The sequence below is a fragment of the Anser anser genome (assembly GCF_964211835.1).
Source record: "Anser anser genome assembly, chromosome: 9".
Taxonomy (NCBI): domain Eukaryota; kingdom Metazoa; phylum Chordata; class Aves; order Anseriformes; family Anatidae; genus Anser; species Anser anser.
The window spans coordinates 21,330,442-21,349,953 of NC_139729.1; the positions used below are offsets into that span (position 1 = coordinate 21,330,442).

General features: G+C 43.0%; 1 protein-coding gene across 3 annotated transcripts in view; it reads left to right on the forward strand.

Moving 5' to 3' along the window:
- The first annotated feature begins 18,775 nt into the window (after positions 1 to 18,775).
- The window catches only part of GNB4 (G protein subunit beta 4), a 29,408-nt gene continuing 28,671 nt past the window's right edge, over positions 18,776 to 19,512 (forward strand). The window contains exon 1 of one of the 3 annotated variants that reach the window (XM_083848642.1): positions 18,776 to 18,932. The gene's annotated coding sequence lies outside the window, so the exon portion shown is untranslated. Of the gene's footprint in view, positions 18,933 to 19,222; positions 19,338 to 19,512 lie in introns of those variants that run through there. The other 2 variants (XM_083848643.1, XM_083848644.1) reach the window with 2 other exon arrangements.

The window sequence follows — 19,512 nt, forward strand, 5'->3', positions numbered from 1 at the left end:
AGAAAGTAATTCAGAATCCACAAATACGGCTCCACCTCTGAGGCACCTCTACAGGAGCCCAACGCGCTTCACTATCTGTATCAGAGACTTCAGTTAAATAACTGCCTGCCTTAAGCACCTGAGATAGCTATGAAAGAGGCAGCGGTAAAACCCAGTCCCTGTAGGGTCTCTGGAAAGACAACTTTGTACCTAGGACTACAAACCTATTACTGACAAGGTATGCCTTGTATGCCATCCCCTTGGGAAAACTCAAATTTCCCGTCTTCTCTTTCTGGACTTTATGTGACGTTCAGGTCCCATGTGTGGAGGCTGAATAGTTTGTCTGAAAAGAAAAGAAAGTCAGTGAAAGAGAGTACCTTAGACCTGCGCATTGCATTTGTAACAGAATCTGAAGTCAGGTAGACCCAAGAACTGTTCTCTTCTACGTTCTTTCCTAGAGATGGGAGGTTATTTCTGTAATCAGGATCAGTTTCTGTGAAGTCCCTGACAGAATCATAAATTGCGCTGTTTAATTCAACAGGATCTATTAAAAAAAAAAAAGAAATTAAAAAAAAAAAAAAACAGAGAAAAGTTCATAATCAAAGCGGTACTTTTTGTGCCGAATTTGATGTACTAAGAAAGCAGCATTTACCTGAAAAGAAATGCAAGTAAATTCTGGCTGTTCATTCAAACGGATGAAAAAAAATTAACTCAAAAGGATTCAAATTTATTATTTATGGTTAGAAATATTTTTCTTCAAGTGCTGTTACCAATTTTTTTTTTTGGCTAAGGCCTAGCTTCCAAAGATCTGTTGAAATCTCTGTCCCTTGCAACTGACTTGCAGCACTATTAACACTTTTCATGTTTCCCTGTTGCACTTGTGTTGTTTTAGTAGAAGACACGAAGGCATGCTGGTGACAGCTCTATACCAACAAATCCTGGCAGGCAGATGCTACGATTTGATCCTGATACTCACTGTATGTTTTACTCACTGCTGTAATATTTAATATACAAGCTTGGCTTTTTTTCCTGTATATATCTCCATAAGAATCCTATTCTGATTTAATGTAGCATTAATAGGAAACTATTTTAACCTAAATAAAGCAGGGGGACAATTACATTAATATGTTTCACGGTGCAAAAGAAAGGATTCCTTCTTTTTGGCTGACATTCCACAGGTTCTTGCACAAGCGTTCACCATACCTGCAGAAACTTTCTTCTTAAGAGAAACTTCCTCCTCCTATTAAGTAGCCCTTTATGTAGAAAAGATAAAATTCAGCTGATAACGTCATCAGAAAATTTCTCTCCCCCTGGTGCTTATTGATAAACAACAAATTAATCCAAGCCCTTAAAAAGCACGCAGCCTATCTGTGTTGGCGCTAAACTCTTCTAATGACAGAAAATACGCGCACACAGAAACCTACTGATTGCACCATTGTTAAGCTTTAATATTCTTTTGAGTGTTTTCTTGAAGTATTTTTCAACTGTGAGGAAAGAATAAACAACGGTAGCTACAAACATGTTCTTCTCCAGGCAAAACTCTTGGTGAGCGGCGTGCTCCCACATCCCCGGTCTCATCGCGTTACTTTGGGAGCCGGTCGTTCCCCTGGACCCGTCTGATGTGGGTGCTCCTGCACGGCGGCTTGGAACAAGCCTTTCAGCTGCGTTTAGACAGACCCTTTAAATGTCCCTCTTTGATGTCCGCCCAGCTTTGGGGAGTATTTGGTGTTTTTCATGTGACTCATAACAGGAGGCTTCCTGATATAGCCTTTCAAAGGAACGGGCAAGAGAAGCGCAGCGTGATTCTCCAGGGGACATCAACTTTGATAGTTGAAAGGGACCTTTTCATCTTGGGGTTGAAGAGACGGTGCACCCAACATGCTAAGGAGATTTAAAACATCCTCGTTTAGACTTTTTGCCTCGGGAGATTACTGTCTGATAATTAAGAATGAACAAAATCCAAGGTAAATTCTGAGTAGTTAATTGTTTATGGAGGAAAAAAAAATTACATAAATTTCAGCCATCTGCGTGAGATTCCGGGTGCTCAAGGTGTAAAGTGCACTTAGGAAAAAAGTAAGACTGTTAAGGAGGTATTCCTGAATGAAAATATCACACAGTTTCTTCAGTAATTATGCTCCTGGCTAGCTTGTTGTATTAATGCTTGTCATTTACATAAGCAATTATTACAATTTCTGTGCACATACAAAACAAAGTGGATTATACTGCATGTAAAATTTATATGGAATCTAAAATAAGAAGGTGGAGTGCATCCCATGAGTGCCAGCACACAGATTAACAGTTTGCTAGTTGTGACCCACACATCAAATCAATGTTCTGCCCCTGTTATCAGCAATGTTAATGGTAGTGGTAAGTAGTGGGGTTATTCTTGGGACTTGTATTTAGTATATTTGCTGACACATTGAGATGAAATTCCTACATAAGAAAATGTTGGGAGGTACTGCCAATACTGAGGAGAAGTAGGTTGTCATTCAAGAAGAATTAGGCTAACTTTTTGTCTAGCTTGCTGGTAATTTGATGTAACCAAGTAGCACACAGTGCAAAGCCATACAATTCAGGCTTAATAATAACTTAATAATAACTTAATAATAACCCTATAAGGTGAGGGTTTATGGTCTGGAAGTAACAGAGGAGGAAACAAATTTGAGCATACTTGTCAGTGGAAGGATGAATATAATTAGCCAAAGGGGTGTAATTATGGTAGCAAATGCAATGATTATGGTGGAAATGTACGATGCAATCCTGGAAGGCGAGAGCTTTTTAACAGAGAGAAGGAAGTATTAGTACCATCTTACAAGGAGTGCTAACTCTAACTCCTTTTGACTATTTCTACAGTGGCATTTCGGTATATTCAGACAAATGAACTGTAAGAGGTGCAAAGAAGAGCTACTAGGAAGAGCAAGGGCACGAAGCTCCATCTTATGAAGGGAAATTAGAAATGCCTCGTTATACCCAACGAAGCGGAGGTTGCTAGGGAGAAGGATCATTAAATATGATGAGAGCAAATATTGGTACGTGGATAGGTTCAGTTTCCACGCTCACGGAGTGCGTAGCCTCTGCTGAGATCACTGGCAAGGCTGCCGGCGGCTGCCTGTTCAGAGGGTTACTGGTGTGATGGGAAGAGCTGACCGGCGTAAAGTCCAAAAGAGCCCAGGACTCCTGCACATGACACTGGCAGAAGGACTGCTGCTAAAACTGTGTTTTTATTAGTACCGTAAAAAGTATTCAGCAGCCTTTACAGAAAAAAAAAAATCATGCAATTTTAAAAACCCTGGCTGCAAATTACTTGCAAAAGGGAAAGCTCTCCTTCATTTGAGATCTTACTGAAATTCCTCCCGGTTGGTCTTTTGAACTCGGCTCTGGCGGTGCCACTGCCTTACCTCACCTAATGATTCGGCTCAGCGCGGTGACAGCCGCTGCCGCTGGCTTCGAGAGCCCTGCAAGTGCGAAGTGCGGTGACATCACGCTCCCGAGGGTGTCAGCTATTAGCTGCTAAAAATAGTTGCAGGCAAACACAGAAAAATCAAATGTCTGTTGAAGGCACTGGTGAATGGGAAGGTGAGGAGGGAGAGCTCGGCTGAGGGGCTTTTTGCTTAACTGCGAGGGCAGCGGCGCTGTGCTGCGATCCTGGCTGCGTTCGCGGATGACGCTTCAGGACTGGTGAGCTGGGGAAGCCCACAGAGACAGGCTCATCCCTGGTGTAATTCCAGCACTGTAATGGTAAGTGAGCTTTTGTGTTGATTTCCCACTGGTTAGGTTATCTGATCTGAGTAATCTGTGTTCTGCGGTTCTTAATGAAAGTGCAGCTATGGGATGCACAGCGCTAGGATGATGTCAGTGTTACTGCCAATGTAATCACTGCTCTATGCAAAAATGAAGCGCGAATCAATATTAATATTGTAAAATGAAGCGTTCAGAGGTTAGGAAAGAAATAACACACAATGCAAACCATATGCAGGCATAAATGCCTGTGCATCCAGTTTCCAAGTTCAGGTAAATATCCTGCTCAGTGTGTGTTCTGGGGCTCTTCAGCGCAAGTTTTTCAAGACTATTTGCAACCTTTAGGCCTTGATTACAATCTGTGAGCTAAGACATGCTTAAAGACAGAGGCCGCGCTTTCAGGCTCTGGTTTTGTAATGAAGACTTCTGTTTAATGTTTCTGTGTTTCTGAGAAACACAGCAAGCAAGGTGTTTCAGATAAAATAAAGTTTAAGCTGGTCCAAATTAAAACCTATCTAATAAAGCACATATAAATACAGGAGCAATATAACATGAAAGTTAAGATTAAAGTAAGGCTGGGTGTCTCACAACCTTTGAAAATTGCATCCTGGAGTTTTGATACTAATTAGACCATGAACAGACACGTTCATCTGGGCTCATCAGTGTGGTCAGAGTTTTTCACACCTTAGCTACTCGTCACAGTCTTTTCTACGCTTCTTAACTTACTGTCTAAGGGCAGGACGGATTTAGAAATGTGAAGACTGGGATTTCAGCTGTACACCAGAGATACTCATTCCAAGTTACAAAAGCTATCCCATGGGTCTGAAACTCTCTTGGCCAAAGTATAATCCTTTTCTCACTTGTTTGGAGTCACCTACAACAGCTTCATGGTGATTCACAAGCATCCTCTTGTAAGTAGCTCCGGTCCCTTTTTCAGGGAGAACAGCTTGTGCTCCATCCAGGTTTTGCACCCTGGCCCCCAAACTGCTTGGTGTTCTTATCTGCAGCCGGTACAGAGGCTGAAAACACAAGTCTGCTGATCCTGAGCCTGACTCATGTCTCTGTCAACCACTGGCAGCAACCTTCCCCAGAGGGACTGAAGAGCTTGATGGATGTTGTACTGCGGGTTATCAGAGCGCGTGCTAATGAAGCAACAGATCCATTACAGTATTTATCCATTTTGCAAGATCCAATTACGTGAACTTTGCAAGGAATGGAATAGTTTGATTTTACCCTGTGTTCATCCTGTAATGATGTCTCTAAAAGATATTCCCATCCTCTCATTATTTCCTGGTGCCGATTCATCCGTGTTCAAGATTGCTTAGAGCCTGGATTTGATTCTGCTCTGTTTCTGATAATGGTTGTTTGGAAATCTGTTTGATAATGGTCATGGATAAAACTGAAGAATCCCTGGGTCCTTCACTTGCTTGGTGTGAAATGGAAAGTAGAAGTTCCTTGCTATTACAGATCAGAAGGCAGGGGACTGATGTCTGATTTATTGTGTTAAATTACATTGTCTCTGTTACGTAGGAATTAGACCGTGATTGTCATAGTCCCTTTTGTCCTTTCAAAATGAGAATTTATGACTTAAATGACGCTCCTCTGTCAGCCACAGAATTTTTACGATTATAGTGAATCTTAATTTTAATTGTCTGGTTTATAGTTGCAGGTTTGGTGTTTTGGATGCAAACAGATTACCGTCATTTTGTTCAGTCTGCAAACAGACCCATAAAAAAGATGGAAGAAATTCTATATTTGGTGGTGGTGGCTGGAGGGTCAAAACAAAATAATAATAATAGGCTGTTATTGAAGAATTTTTCCTCTTTGCATGAGTTTGTCTTTTTTTTTATTATTTTAAGAGGACTATTTTTGGCTACTTAAAAGTAACTGGAAGAGTAGAGTCTGAAAGAGATCGTCAATAAGGAATAGAAATACAGGGAAGTTTTTAAAACACAAAATACATTTTTTAGCAAGTGGCTGCCTTCTTGTTTAGCAAGATTTTCTGCTGCATTATATTTTCCTTGCTCTATCCCCCAGAAGGCTGAACATTGCTATCTCCTGCAGACAATGCAGCAACGCCCTTATTTTGTACTAGCAAAAGATTTTTCCATTCACAAGCTGTTTCAGTATTCCAGAGCATCTCACCGCTCTAGCATGCATTTATCTGAATTTAAAGTAATTTTATTCATAAAAAGATTATTCTCTCTTGGTTTGGGGGATGCCGTCAGGGATAAAGGCACATGCAGTAGCACAAATAACTGAGATCTTCTGGCAGACTTTTTGTCTGCTTAACGCTTTCACTGATGGCCTTGATGCTGATAATAATGACCATAGAATAAAATATCCTCTACAAAATATAATTTCCTGTTGGAATGCTGGCAAAGTAATGCTGATGTGACATACACTTACTGCATCATCTGTGGGTGATGGTACCGTATCTTGCATGTTCTTTTCTCAAGGTTAAACAAAGATGTCTACACAATATTCTCAGCAAGAGGTAGAACTACCTGGGCCTTAGATTTGATTTTATCTGAGCCTTCAAACCCTCGTGCTATGCTTTTTGTATGCACGTGGACTTGACATGTATGGAAAATATCTCAGTTTAAATAGAAGCAATGTAGAAAACTGAACTGTGTAAATGGATGTGAATGGATTTACCTGCTTTTTTGCAGAAAACCTAAGGAGGAAGGACCTAAACCATCATAAAAATAAGGGTAAAAGTCTTTTGAAAATGCCTGTGGAAGTACATAGTTATCAGTTTTACATATCCCAAGCTAAACCACATGGAAATGATGGGCAATTCAACAAGGTTTAGTGGTAGACTTGGCAGTGCTAAGTTAACGGTTGGACTTGATGATCTTGGAGGTCTTTTCCAACCAAAGTGATTCTACAACTCTAAGATATGTGCCTGGAATATATTTAGATCCAATAGCAGGAAGCTGAGTTCAGACAGATTCAGACTGGAAATGGAGCACTTGTATTTATTAGCGTGGGTCATTAAGCATTGGCATATCTAGACAACAAACATGGAATATTTCACATGCACAGTAAATTGTTTGTCTACATGAGGCTACACACGTAGCCCAAATTAACTAACACTGACAAGTTAAAGGAGCTGATGTAGAAACTCCTTAGGGAATGAAGTTAACTCTTTTGCTGTAAAATGTCAGATTAAAAATTAGTCCATCTGACTGGAAAACAGATGAGCCTACATCATTAGCACTGTCCTGTTTGTGCACAGCAGACAGAGAACAAGAAAAGTTTTTCCTTCTGTTGCATAAGAAGATATTAATGGCAGTGTCTAACCACGAATATTCACACAATTAGTGTCAAATGTTGGCTCGTCACTGAGACTACTTGCCATAAAATTTCTGACTTCAGAAGAAGGACATCCACATTAAAATGAAATGTGAAGATTGTCTAATGTGTGAGTTTGTGAGACAGAGTCCTTACCCACAGAAATAGTGTTGTCAGCAGCACTGTTTGTTTGAATTAAAGCTGCAGATTGGATCTAGTCATTCATGCTGATCTCAACTTTTATGTAGGACATAAATTGAATACATTACATCTTCTAACACGCCAGGCCAGCACTCTCTGACGCAGATACCAAAGCTGAAGTAAATAGGAGCTGGCAGTGTTTTCCAGCTCGAGGTGTCAGACCATTAGAGATTTCAGGTGCCTAAATGTAAATGCAGTATAAATGTCCAAGTTGGAGGACGTCTCGAGAATATATCCAAAGATATTATTAATCCGAGAATTCCTTCTGGAATCAGCAATTACTGCTGGCAATGGGCCAAGCCAGTGAAGGAGTCTTTTGATGTATTTTAAGAAACATGCAAGTTCAGTGCCCTGTAACTGCGTCTTAACTACCAGACTCTCAGGAAAAGCTAGAGAAGGCTTTTTTTTTTTCTTTTTTTCTTTTTTTTTTTCTCTCTAGTCGTTAACTTTGCACTCTTGTGCCTTCCTTCCTCTCTAAGCTTCCTTTTTGTGAAGATGAAACCTAGCGATGCAGTGTTTGCCCACAGGCGTCCTTTTTCCTGTGAACACAGAGAACCCTGAAGAACAAATAAACTTTTTAAGTTGCTGATCCTGCACGTTTGCAAATTCATTGGGAGATTTGGCTCACATATAAGGACAGAAGGATCCAGCTCCTAGGGAATAAACGTCAAAGAACACGAAAAGAAAAGTCTTAGCAGGCACCGGGACTACAAGAACAAAGAGTGCTTCCAAACTGCACTAGTGAAAACCACTGGGAAATGTGGAATAGTCTGACAGAAGCAGCAAGAATCATGGTACTGAGTCAGGCACTGAATCAGGAATAAATAAATAAATAAATAAATAAATAAATAAATAAATAAAAGGGTTTGATCCAAGTGAATTAAAGCCACTTATATTCCTGGAAATGAATTATTTCCTCTTTATCAAAAAGGAAAAAAAGCCAAAGAGGTTAAGAACGTAATTATATGTTGCAGAAAGAATTATATGGCAATTTCTGTCTCCCAGGCTCGCAGTCAGGGTACTAACCAAAACTCTGACATGCTGACTGACTTTTTGTAGTGAGTCTCAGCAGCACTGCTTGCACTGCCTATTTACTTTTCAGTACTTCCTCTTGGAGGCTTTCTTTTACTTTATGCTCTCAGCAGGCTGTTAGAGGAAGCTCTGGGTATTATTTTGTGTCCAGAATAAACAGAAGGCACAGTAGTGTCTTCTATGCATAAGCTCTCTCCTTTCTTTGTGAATTTACAAACACTGTAGAAAAACAAAACGATCACAGAAATAGTGTTTTGATACACGATCATTCAAAACTGGTGCTGAGGACTTGGTTCTTTGCTTTGTCAGTGAGTTCAAGTATATCAGTTGCATAATTTACTATTTATGTCATGAAGGCCTTCAGTGAAGTACTGAAGCCTACGAGCCATCTCCCCCCTTTCCTATCTGAGGCTGAGAATATTTTCATTCCATTCATTTCTGCTTGGATGCGGAGTGTCTGTAGACCGTTGCAGAGTATCTGTTTTCAATGCACGCTGACGTTTTGCCAGTCATATGTCATGAGGGAACGTCCTCCCGTCGGTATGAACAATATGACCATGAAAGAAGGCGAACAATAACTGCATTATGTCCTCCAGAAGATGGAGAGAAGTTAGAGGGAATATGTTCTCGTGCACTGTATTTCAGGGCCTTGCTCATCCGTTGCACAACGCTGCTGAATTTGTTTCCTAGCATTTACAAATGAAATTAAATCCAGGTTGTAAAACAGAAAATTGTATTCATATGCTTTGTGGATTGATGATGACAGACATAGCAAAAAATGCTAAAAAAAGAGGTCAGCTGAAATGATTTGATAAAGAACCTAATCACCAATACAACCAAGATGCCAAATAATTAACTTGATTCTGTCCTGTGTACTTACTAAGAGTCTCTTTTTGTGGGTTTTCTTGATGGATGGAAGTTGGTTGGAAATAATTCTATTAAGATTCAGTTATTCATAAACCTCTATCATTTAATAATAAAAATCAATTTGCTTATGAATGCATTTCGGTTGCTGTACTGAACATCAACATACCCAGACTCCTGTCCTCCAGCCTCTGAAGAGGGTCTCTGTCACTGTTAATTGGCTGAGGAGTAGAAAAGGGCTGGGGCAGTGTCCTACAGACTTTTTTCTGGCTCTCCTGGTATGATGCCCTGATGTAGATGAGACACTGCTACATCATGCAAACCACCAGGTTAAATTAACCAGAATCTAATTAAGGTTACAAAAGCAACCCCAAGAAGTTTTATGAGGTTGCAAGTAGTGCTATCCCTCCTTATCCCAAAGAAAGAATTTATTTCTGCTATTTCCCTTAGGAGAAGAGTTGTCCTGTTGTCCTGTTAGGAATGAGGGCTGCCCAACAGATAACTAGAAAACGCAATCTGAGAACAAGCAAGGCCAGCTGGAGCCCAGCCAGCGTAGCTGTGAGCAGTGATCCCCTGAAAGAGAAGTGTGCTGCAGAAGGGGCTGCCTGCTGCAGAAAGCGTAGCCCCTCGGGTGCCGCCTAGAGAGCCCGTGGCAGCCTGGCCCAGAACAAACCGAGAGAGTCAAAGACAAAGCAAGGTGAACGGGAGTGAAAGAAGAACAGGAACAGTGGGAAAAAGAATTGACCTTTGTTTTGTGTGCTTGATCATCGAATGGTAGAATGGCTCGGGTTGGAAGGGATCTTAAAGATTGTCTGGTTCCAACCCGCTGCCGTGGGCAGGGATGCCAGATCGAACAGCATAGCTCTGTTCCAGTGTTTTGAAGTACATTTTGTCTTAGGACCTGGCTCTCCTGATGCCAATTTAAGTCATCAGTTTAATACACGGTGATGCAAACAAAAGCATCAACCACTTGCTTGTCTACTTGTACAGACAAACATTTATGTTGGATGGTTGCTTTTTAGCACAGTAGTGAACCAACAATGCTAAAATACCATTTGTTTTGCTGTGTCAAAGGAACCAGCTATCACGGTAGCCGCGTCACTAAATCACATTACAACCCTTGGTCTAATGACATTTGTATAGATCTGCAGCTCTCTACTATTTGTCACTAATCACAGTAGTCTGAAGATAATCATGCAGGGACATTATGCCATTTGATGTTCTTTACCTCTGCCTTGGCTAATAGCTTCTAAAATATACACACAAACCAGCATATTCTGGCTTCTCCAATTGCTTTTGCTATCTTTAATTTTCTTTCTTTTAGCAGAATAATTGAGAGATCAATGAGGTTATTGTGCCAGCTCTATTGCTCAGCCCCCCAGCTTCCCGTTGCGGTGGGATCTAGCAGGAAACTTCAAGAAATCCAAAGAACAGCCAAACTCCTTGGCGTACTTCATCACAGAGGCCTACCCCAACAAGGAGAGCTGAGCAAGAGTTAGTCTCAAAAGATTAAATATCTTTTAATTACAGAATGCCTTGTCCCAATGGACATACTGTTATGGTTCATATTAGCATTGCTGGGTGTTCTTGTTTTCTCTTACTGCTTTAGCAATGGAAAAAAAATATATATCTCTTGCTTTCTACAGGTGCTTCAAACCGTGACAAGTTTCATGAAGTGAATGGAATCGTTTAGGATTTTAATCAATGTCACTGCACAATTCAAACAAATATCTTAAAATCAATGTGGTTTTTTTTAAGATTCAAAATGTTATATTGGTAATTTTAAACAATTGTAGGGAATATCTTGTTATATTGACCTTGAAAATGTTGTTAAACAGAAATACAACATTTGCTTGCTAAAGTGGAAAGATTAGAAGCTCAGTCACTTAGTGCTTCTTATGGTAATCATCAGGAAAACAGCTCCTTTTTTAATGTAGCTGTCAGACTGATGGGTTACAAAAGAAACAGATTCCCAGCTATTCGGTAGTTATAAAAGATCAAATGATCTGTTTTCATCAGACCATCAAAGAGGGAGACTCAAATTCATTGAATACAAATATTTTTTTTTTTTCTGTTTGCTCACTTAGGCTGGTCCTAACCACAGGTTCATAATAAAGTTGTAATTAACTCTTGAGCTGTTACTCATTCCAGGATGGCACTGAGCATCAAATAGCTGTCACTTATAAGGCGGCAGAGACTTGAATAAAAATGCAACTGCCTTTTTTGAGAAATGCTTTGGGTTCATTAAAAACACATTGACAGGAGATACAATTCTCTCTAAGTGCAGATAGCAACTGATTCTGGCGTTTTCCCTATGGAATTTTTTCCAGGGGTATTTGATGTAAGCAAATGACTGAAAATCAGCTATGGATGCACCAGGATCTTGTCTGAAGTCTTGTCTGCAAAAGGCACCTGTGTGTGTGCTGTGGCTTAGATAAGACTGTATAACTTTGCCGATTCCCGACCCTTTGTCCCTGTCTGTCTCTAAGCCTCCATCACTTTAAACCAGTCTTTTCTTCTTCGGAGCTGTGGAAACCGTGGTTTTCCAGCTTGCCAAGATACTAGGGGCTTCTCTGCAGAGGTGCCCCTGCTCCGCTGATTGGCATGGGCAGGCAGAGTGGGCCAAGGAAAGAAGCGAGAAGCCAGAAAGGAACAAAACCCTTCATTTTTTGAGTTCTTATTCCAAATGTCTTTGAATCAGCAGCTCTGGGCCCTCCCCAGCTCTTGAAGGAATGCCAGTTCAGTCCTGTGAGTGAATAAGGTGTGTGCGGGGGCGACTGCTTCTCTGTCACTTGTGAGAAGCTTTATTTAAAAAAATGCCTTTTTTTTTTTTTTTTCCTTTCTTTTGCTGGTATTACAGAGCTTTGAATGGGTCAAAGGAGTTGGTAATGGTTTAGGAAGGTTTTCTTGTCTGTGGCCTCTCGCCCAGGCAAATCCAGCCCAGGTCATTAGTGACTAGAAACTGTTACCATGTTAACACAGGCTGATGGATGATGCAAACCGTGCCCGAGTCCAGTTTCTAGCAGAAAAAGCGTCACAGACACCGGTGTTGCCGCTGTCCCTAAGTGACACTTGTGCAAGTGCTGGGGGACAGGGCCGTGCCAGCGGGCTCATCGGGGCGGCGCAGAGCTGAGGCATGCAGCTGCTGTAGCAAGCGTCCTCCGCGCCGCGCATCCTTCCCTTCTCTGCGAAGAGAGAATACGAGCCTGCGAAGCCGTCAAGCTGATGCTTTCACCAGCACTGAAATGACACGCAGTGAAAACAGGCAGGCAAAATGAACAAAAGTAAGGAACACCTTGGCTAAGGAACACCGATACCTTCTGGTAAAAGACACGCAGAAGAGTGCGAATGGTTTCATTCAGAGTTTTGGACTGAAGCCCTACGTATATGAGGAAAATCATTAGCACACAATTAGCAGTTGTGCATTAAAATGGGAATTACTTCTTTATTGTAATCCCTAATTTATTTTATAATTCTTTTGTAATTTGTTCTTACTGTTTATTTTTTTACATTTTGCTTATTTGGAGTCTCATACAGGTCATTTTCACTGCGCTTAGATTTAATGTCACTCCTTTATTTGCTCATTTGTTCTGCGGTCTGTAAAGCTCTCGTGGTGGGTAATTTGCTCAGCAGCAAGGGGAGCGGGAAGGCAGGTGGGCTGGCAATCTGAATTCTGATTTTGGCTCTGCCACTGGTTCCTTGGCAAGCTGTGTACGCCACTCCATGCCTTACCTTCCCACAGAAAGAGACTCATAGCTGAAGAACAGTTTACAGTCTTCAACTAAATCACTGCATCTACCAGTGCTATTTACTAAAGGAAAACACAAATGAAAACAAGCATTTTATGCCATGTGCTCCTTGAAGTGTGTATGAGTTCATTAAGCCCAGTAAGCCTCCGTTCTCCGTTTTCTGTTCCTAAATTAGACCTAAATATTGACTCATCATTGATGTACACATCCAAACTGCTATAGACATTGCTGCCTTCGAGTTTTAAAAAACCTGAAACGATCTAGCTTCTTCAGCCCATTTAACAGATGTGATATGCAAGTAGCGAATCCTGGTGACTCGTGCAATGGAGTTAGCATTCAGATCTGAACCAGCATTGCGGTGAGCAGGTGCTGCTCCTTCCCTCAACGTCAGCCTTCTCCCTGTCCTCCCCTTCCCCTGCTCCTGATTTAATTTGGATAAAGTGTCCAGCACCAGGGGTACAGTAGTTTGTTGAGGGCATAGTTGTATAATTTCATATGATTTGCATTTTTCTTTAAAGCTGTTGCAGTTGACAATAGAAACAGTGTAGTTTCTCTGTCTAGGCCACAGTGGCATTTCCAGCATCATTAATTCACTGCAACTGAAACCCTTTTGTCTCAGAAATGACTAGGGTTATAGCAACAACGTCGATGCAGACGCAGGTTAAGGGCCAGTAGCAGCAACATGCTGAAAAGCTTATTAAAAATGGTCTCTGTCTCTCCGTAGACCTGGAAACCCAGCCTCTTGTATCAGACGTTCTCATTTATGGCCACAAAACTCCTCAGCTACCAAAGATTCTGTAAGTTAAATGGCAAGACTTAAAAATTGCAAGGTTGAGTAATATTCCTGACAACTCACTGTAAGCTCAGCTTCTTAAAGTTCAGGGGAAGGTGAAATACATCTGTATGCAACACTCAACTGCAGTGAGAATTTGCTGCACCACACCTGGAGCTTACATTTCAAAACAGAAAAATAAATGGCCTTGGCCATCTTAATGCAACTGCAGCTCAGAGAGTTAAATATTTGGTTCTTTTCGTGATCTCCTCCAAAGCCTTTGCCTGCGTGACACCTGATAGCTTGCTATTCTGCAGCCTGCAATTAGCAGCTGTGTTCAGTGGGACACCGTTGCATTTATGTACAGTAGGCTCTGGCTGTGTCAATGCATTCATTTATTGGCGGCATTGTGTGAACACGCAGACTGATAAATGTTACACCTATTATTTTCTAAGAGACTGGATAGCAGTGGAATGCAAGAATCTCTCATTGTAAATGTGAAAAGGAGTTTGATTTTGTTGCGATTGGAAACTAGCTCATATTTGTACGAATTTCTAAAGCTAATTAATGAACATGATTATGCTTCTTCAGTTGGCTTCTTGTCTTCTTCCACACAGGGGCCAAACGCTCTGAACAAACTGAACAAAATGCTACTCTAATACTTCTTTCTTTCTAATTCTACACACTTTTACTACCCAAGTCATTACTGAATGTTCTGTTAAGCTCCTTTCATGACTCCTCACATCTTCTTTTTTGTCTCCATTTATTCCATTTTATACCTGGAATGCAACATTAATGCACATTACACTCTTGCTTGTTAAAGTAAGGGAAAACTCACAAAAAAGTGATCACCTGCTGTTCTGCGTGCAGCTAACCAGTCCTTGTTTGTTCCCTGTTGCACACATTGTGAAATCTTTGGGGAATTATGCTAGGTATAAGATAAAGTAATTGTAATTTCCAAAACAGGATCTCGAAAATACCATTCATAATAGTCAGAAGTACTGTTTGACTGAAAAGAGTTGGGAGATTTTTCAATCTGAGAGTTAAAAAGGGATCTTCATTGTTTCTGCCCCTCCCATCTGCTGTTCTCTGCAGCTGAAAATGGGGCAGAAAGCCAACATCATGACATTTGAGCAGACAGCAGTTTATGGAAGCGTCTATTACAATTCCACACCCACACCCTTGGTAGAATGGAGCCTTCTCCCCGGCCATTTCAAGCAGAGCTGCTGCCAGAGAGTTACAGCTGATTGAGGCTTCATCCCCTGAGTCTGGGATTTGTAGGCACGCTCATAATTTTTTCTGTGTAGGTTTTAAATACAGATTCCCCTTCCTCTGCTTGCCTACTCTTCTCCCCGTCCAAGAAGAAATCAAAAGAATTTCCAAAACATGCTATCAAAGTTTGTCAGCCCTCACGTGCCAGCATTGCTAGTGCTAAGACTGCAGCATCAGAGAACAGGCAGAAACACGGGCATGAATGTGAGCCCTCGCTCGGTGATCTTAAACATTGGTGAAATACCCCACAAATAACAGCAAACACGTGAAACCTGCTAGGGATCTCTCAGTGTTGCAGCTGGTCTCAGAAGGGAACAGTATCATCTGAATGGCTTTTCCAGCCCATTCGTTTGTTTGTTTGTTTGTTTGTTTCTCTGTTCTTTTATGATGAGCATTTTCAGCAGTTCCACAGGTATCCTTCATCATTCTGTCTGAAATAAATATTAATAGATATTTTTCATAAATACACACATACATCTAGGCCATATGTAAAGCAGCTATGCATATGTATCCACTCTCCTTTCTTCTATTTAAATTGTGTTCAGTGACTGTTCAGTTCTCTCTAAAGGATGAGTCACCTGGCTCACGCTGGAGTCAGGAATCTAGGCTCCAACCGTAGCTGCAAAATGATCCAACTGTGTAGCTTGATCAGTTGTTTTAAAAAAGTAAACCAAATCTCTGTCCTCTACATCTACGTAAATCTCTGTCTTCAGTCTCCTAAATAACAAGAAAAATGTTATTACTGTTTCTCCTTACATTCTTTTTCCTTGTTTTTGTATTCGAATTAAAAAATAGAGAATAAACATGCGGGTACAAGAGGAGCCGAACTATTTTGGATCGAAAGCTCTAGAAACTGAAGTTCACTGTTTCTTGGTAGCACACGGATGCTAATAAAAGAGCAGAGGTGCTCCCCTCCCTCCACCCAGTTCAGCAGCGATCCAGGACCAGAGCTGGTGGCGAGCCCCTTGCACAGTCGCTGTCCTCATTCACTCTTGGGCTCCTGGAGAGACTGGTGGGACACAGAGGCAGCGTGAACTAAGCTGCCGCCTTAGGTGCATGTCACGGAGAGCATCAGCTGGTGTGCAGAGAGGGCACGGCTCCGTGGTACTGTGAAAGGTCGCCCGTATGTAAGCAGAGTCACTGTCAGGGTGACAAAGGATGATCGGTCACGCTCCGGTTGTGTGGCTGAGCAACCGAAGGGGTCTTGACGTGAGTGAACGCTAGACATCAGTAAGAGTCAAAACAGTAAGTTGTAGGTAAAGCAATAAAACTTTTGCTTTCATATTTAGGCAGACATTGAGGAAGGAGTATCTGAAGGAGGACATGTTTTCCCTTCATGATATAGAATGCAAAGCTAATACACGTAATCCTGCTTAACAGAGTAATTAAACTTTATCGGTAAATCAAGTGAGCTTTCAAGTCCCTGGATCTTCATAAGACTTGAATAAAGAATGTCATGAGATGACTTACTTATTAGTAAGGGGTTAATCATTCTAATTCCTAGGTCTGAAGGGAAAGATGGAAATGTAAGGGGAAAAGATGTGGCGTCTCACCTGAATAGTATGGATTGCAGAAGTAGAAGTGCTGCCAGAGATAAACAAAGCATGAGGACAGAGTACATACATACTGTGGGAGAGTTCTGATTTAACCAATAAAAAAAAAAAAAGATGAAAGATAAAGATAAATAATTTTGCTATTACAGAGGTGTCAAGAAAGTGGATTGCTACACTGATAAGTTAATTCTGAAGTTGGAAGGGGCATTTTTTTTTTCGTTTGTTTTCCTAAATTCAGTCAAAAGGGTTGTGTGATTCAGTCACACCAGTGGAGGGGATTCCCTCTGGATCTTTGTCTCTCAGTTACCTGGGGTTTATTGTTTTTTTGCTTTAACTTGCCTCTTGAAGAAACATGATTACTTCTTGTACATCCTGAAGTGTTTTGGGAAGGAATTAGATAATGGGCTGAAGAAAGGTGGGGACTTTCTGGAACACGGAAAGTACCAAGCTGATGATGAACTCTGTGTTTTTCTGGAACTGAGAAAAGATGTACATGGACTGTAGTGGTATTTTTAGCTATTTAGAGTATATGTGTGCCTGTCTGCCTTTTGGTCTCAGGCCCTGCCAAGACTGGGGAGTTTTAGAAAACATCTCATCGCTTCTTAAAACCAAATCACAGTGTTTTGCAAAAATTCCATCAAAGGGGTGTTTAGGGTTCTGCTGGAGCTTTCTTGGCAGATGGTTTTAGTTACAGCTGAATCAGCACAATCTCTGAACAGGTTCCCTTCCTCTGCCTTCCCATCCAAGATGTCTCAGACTCATCAGGCAGGAGTCCAAGCAGTGGGGACCTCCAGTAGGGCTTAATCTATCAGAAACTGAATTGCTGTGCTGGCTGTAGTAACTCATAATTCAAAGAGAACGCGTTAGAGAAAGTGATCTAGAGATTGATTTTAAAAACTCATCTGGCACTGTATCTCGACATTTCTTGATCACTGCAGAACAAATTGATTCCTTTTATAAATTCTGAAATAATACAAAGCATATTGCTGAAGTGAACTGGCATAAGAAAAGCTCCATTGGGGTAGCTCCATTTTGCAGAGTAGGGTTTGGCATCTGAAACCAATGAGGAGAAACAAAAATGGATAAAGGCTGGCTGTAAAATATTGCCACTAGCAGGACTGGGGATTTCTGTTTCATTAGGAATTCATAACTTCTTTCTATAATAAATGACTAAGCAGACTTCTCAATAGGTGAGATGAGTTTTATAGGGAGAGGCAATTTCTTTTATTTGTACCAGTTTGTCTAAGAAAGGATATTCCTTCTTGCAAACCTTGCTTTGCTCGTAGCCTTGGACCATCACAGCTGCAGCAATGCCACTCCTGCAAGATAGAGTTCCCCTGCTGAGACCCATGTCCTGTGTGCTTCATTTTCCCAGTCTGCTAAGGAAGAAACTTCCCCGTCTCCCAAATGAGTCATGAGGATAAATTATGTCATTTTTATAAAATGTTTTAATTTGCTCTACTGGAAGGACAAAGACTGATAATTTCATAATACGTAACTACCTAAATACCATCTGAACTTTTCGGGGGCTTTGTTTACTGCCTGCGATTTTCCAGAGCAGTTTCAAAAGAAATGAAAAAAAAAAAAGAAAAAGAGGAATGATATGCTCATTCTGGGACCGCATCTTGTCAGTAATCACTGCCCTGAGATCCGAAGACTGAATTAAGAAAAATGTAAGGGAACAAGCTTAGTTTAAGGGAGAACTATCTTTGTACCAATTTATCCCTTTTATGAAAAGTTAGGCAACTTTTAGCGATACAGCGACTCCGAAAAAATATTTTTTTTCCTTTTCAACTGTGGTGCAACGACATAAAGCCCATTCCTTGTTGATTTTTGCCACATGAGCACTCACTAAAAACAAACACGTTGCTGACTGACAGCTGTCCTTCGAGCAAACGGAGGCCAGATGCGGTGCCGCGAGGGAAAGCGGGACCTCACAACCAGGACAAAGTCACTGAGGTAATTAATTTGGGCCGTTCGGGGGACGTAGGTGAGTGATTTAAGGCACTACGTGAGGTAAGCAGGGGGGCTGTTTAATTCCGTGTGTTACGGTGTGTGCGGCCATGGGCTGCTCTGTGTATGTCTGGCCGTTAGTGGCGAGCCGTTTAGTGGTCATACTAATATTTTGGCGGGTGCATTGCCACAGTATTTGTGACACAAATGTAAGATCTCCCGCTGCACAGCGGCTGTGGCAATGCAAAATCTGCCACAGGGGGATGTTGAGGCCTTGCAGGCCCTCAGCTCCTGCGGGAGCCGCCGCCTGGCTGCCGGGGCGCTGCCCCTTTAAGCGCTCTGACGTCAGCGCAGCGCAGCCATGGCAACGGCCCGTCCCGGCGGCCGGGGCCATGCGGGCGGGGGAGGAGCTCCGGGCGCCGCGACCGAGCGCCATGGAGGCGGCGGCGGCGGCTCGGTGACACCCGCGGGCCCGCACCGCCACCGGCACCGCCACCGGCACCGCCACCGCCCGGCCCGCAGGTACGGCCCCGCGGGGCGCGCCCGGCCGCCGGGGCGCGGGGCTCCGGGGCCCTCAGAGCCCTCAGGGCGGCGGCGGCCACCACCCCCCGTTCGGTCCCTCCCCGGGGCCGCGGAGCGGGGCAGCGGCGGCCGCCCGGGAGGCGCCGGGCCCGGTGGCGGTGCTGGGGGAAGCCCCGACCCCGCCCGGGAGCCCCGCGGGAGCCCCGCGGCCGGCGCTGCCCCGCCCCGCCCCTGGCGGGCGGCTCCGTGCTGCGGGCGGGGCGCGGGAGGAGGAGGGGGGGGGGTGGGAGGAAGAGGAGGGGGAGGACGGGGAGGAAGAGGAGGAGGCGGCAGGGCCCGGCCCCGGGGGGGGAGCGCGCAGCCGGGCGTCGCCGCCAGCAGCGGCCCCAGCGCCGCCGCCAGCAGGTAACGCCCCGGGGGGGCCCGGCCCGAGGGGCTGGGGGGGGGGGCCGGGGGGCACCGGCACCGCCTGGGGGGGTCCCGGGGCCGTGGGCGGGGGGAAGGCGCCCTGCTGCTGCTCGCTGCTTGTGCCCCTTCTCTGCCCGGCGCCTGGCGGGGTTGGGGCCCTGGCACCTCGCCC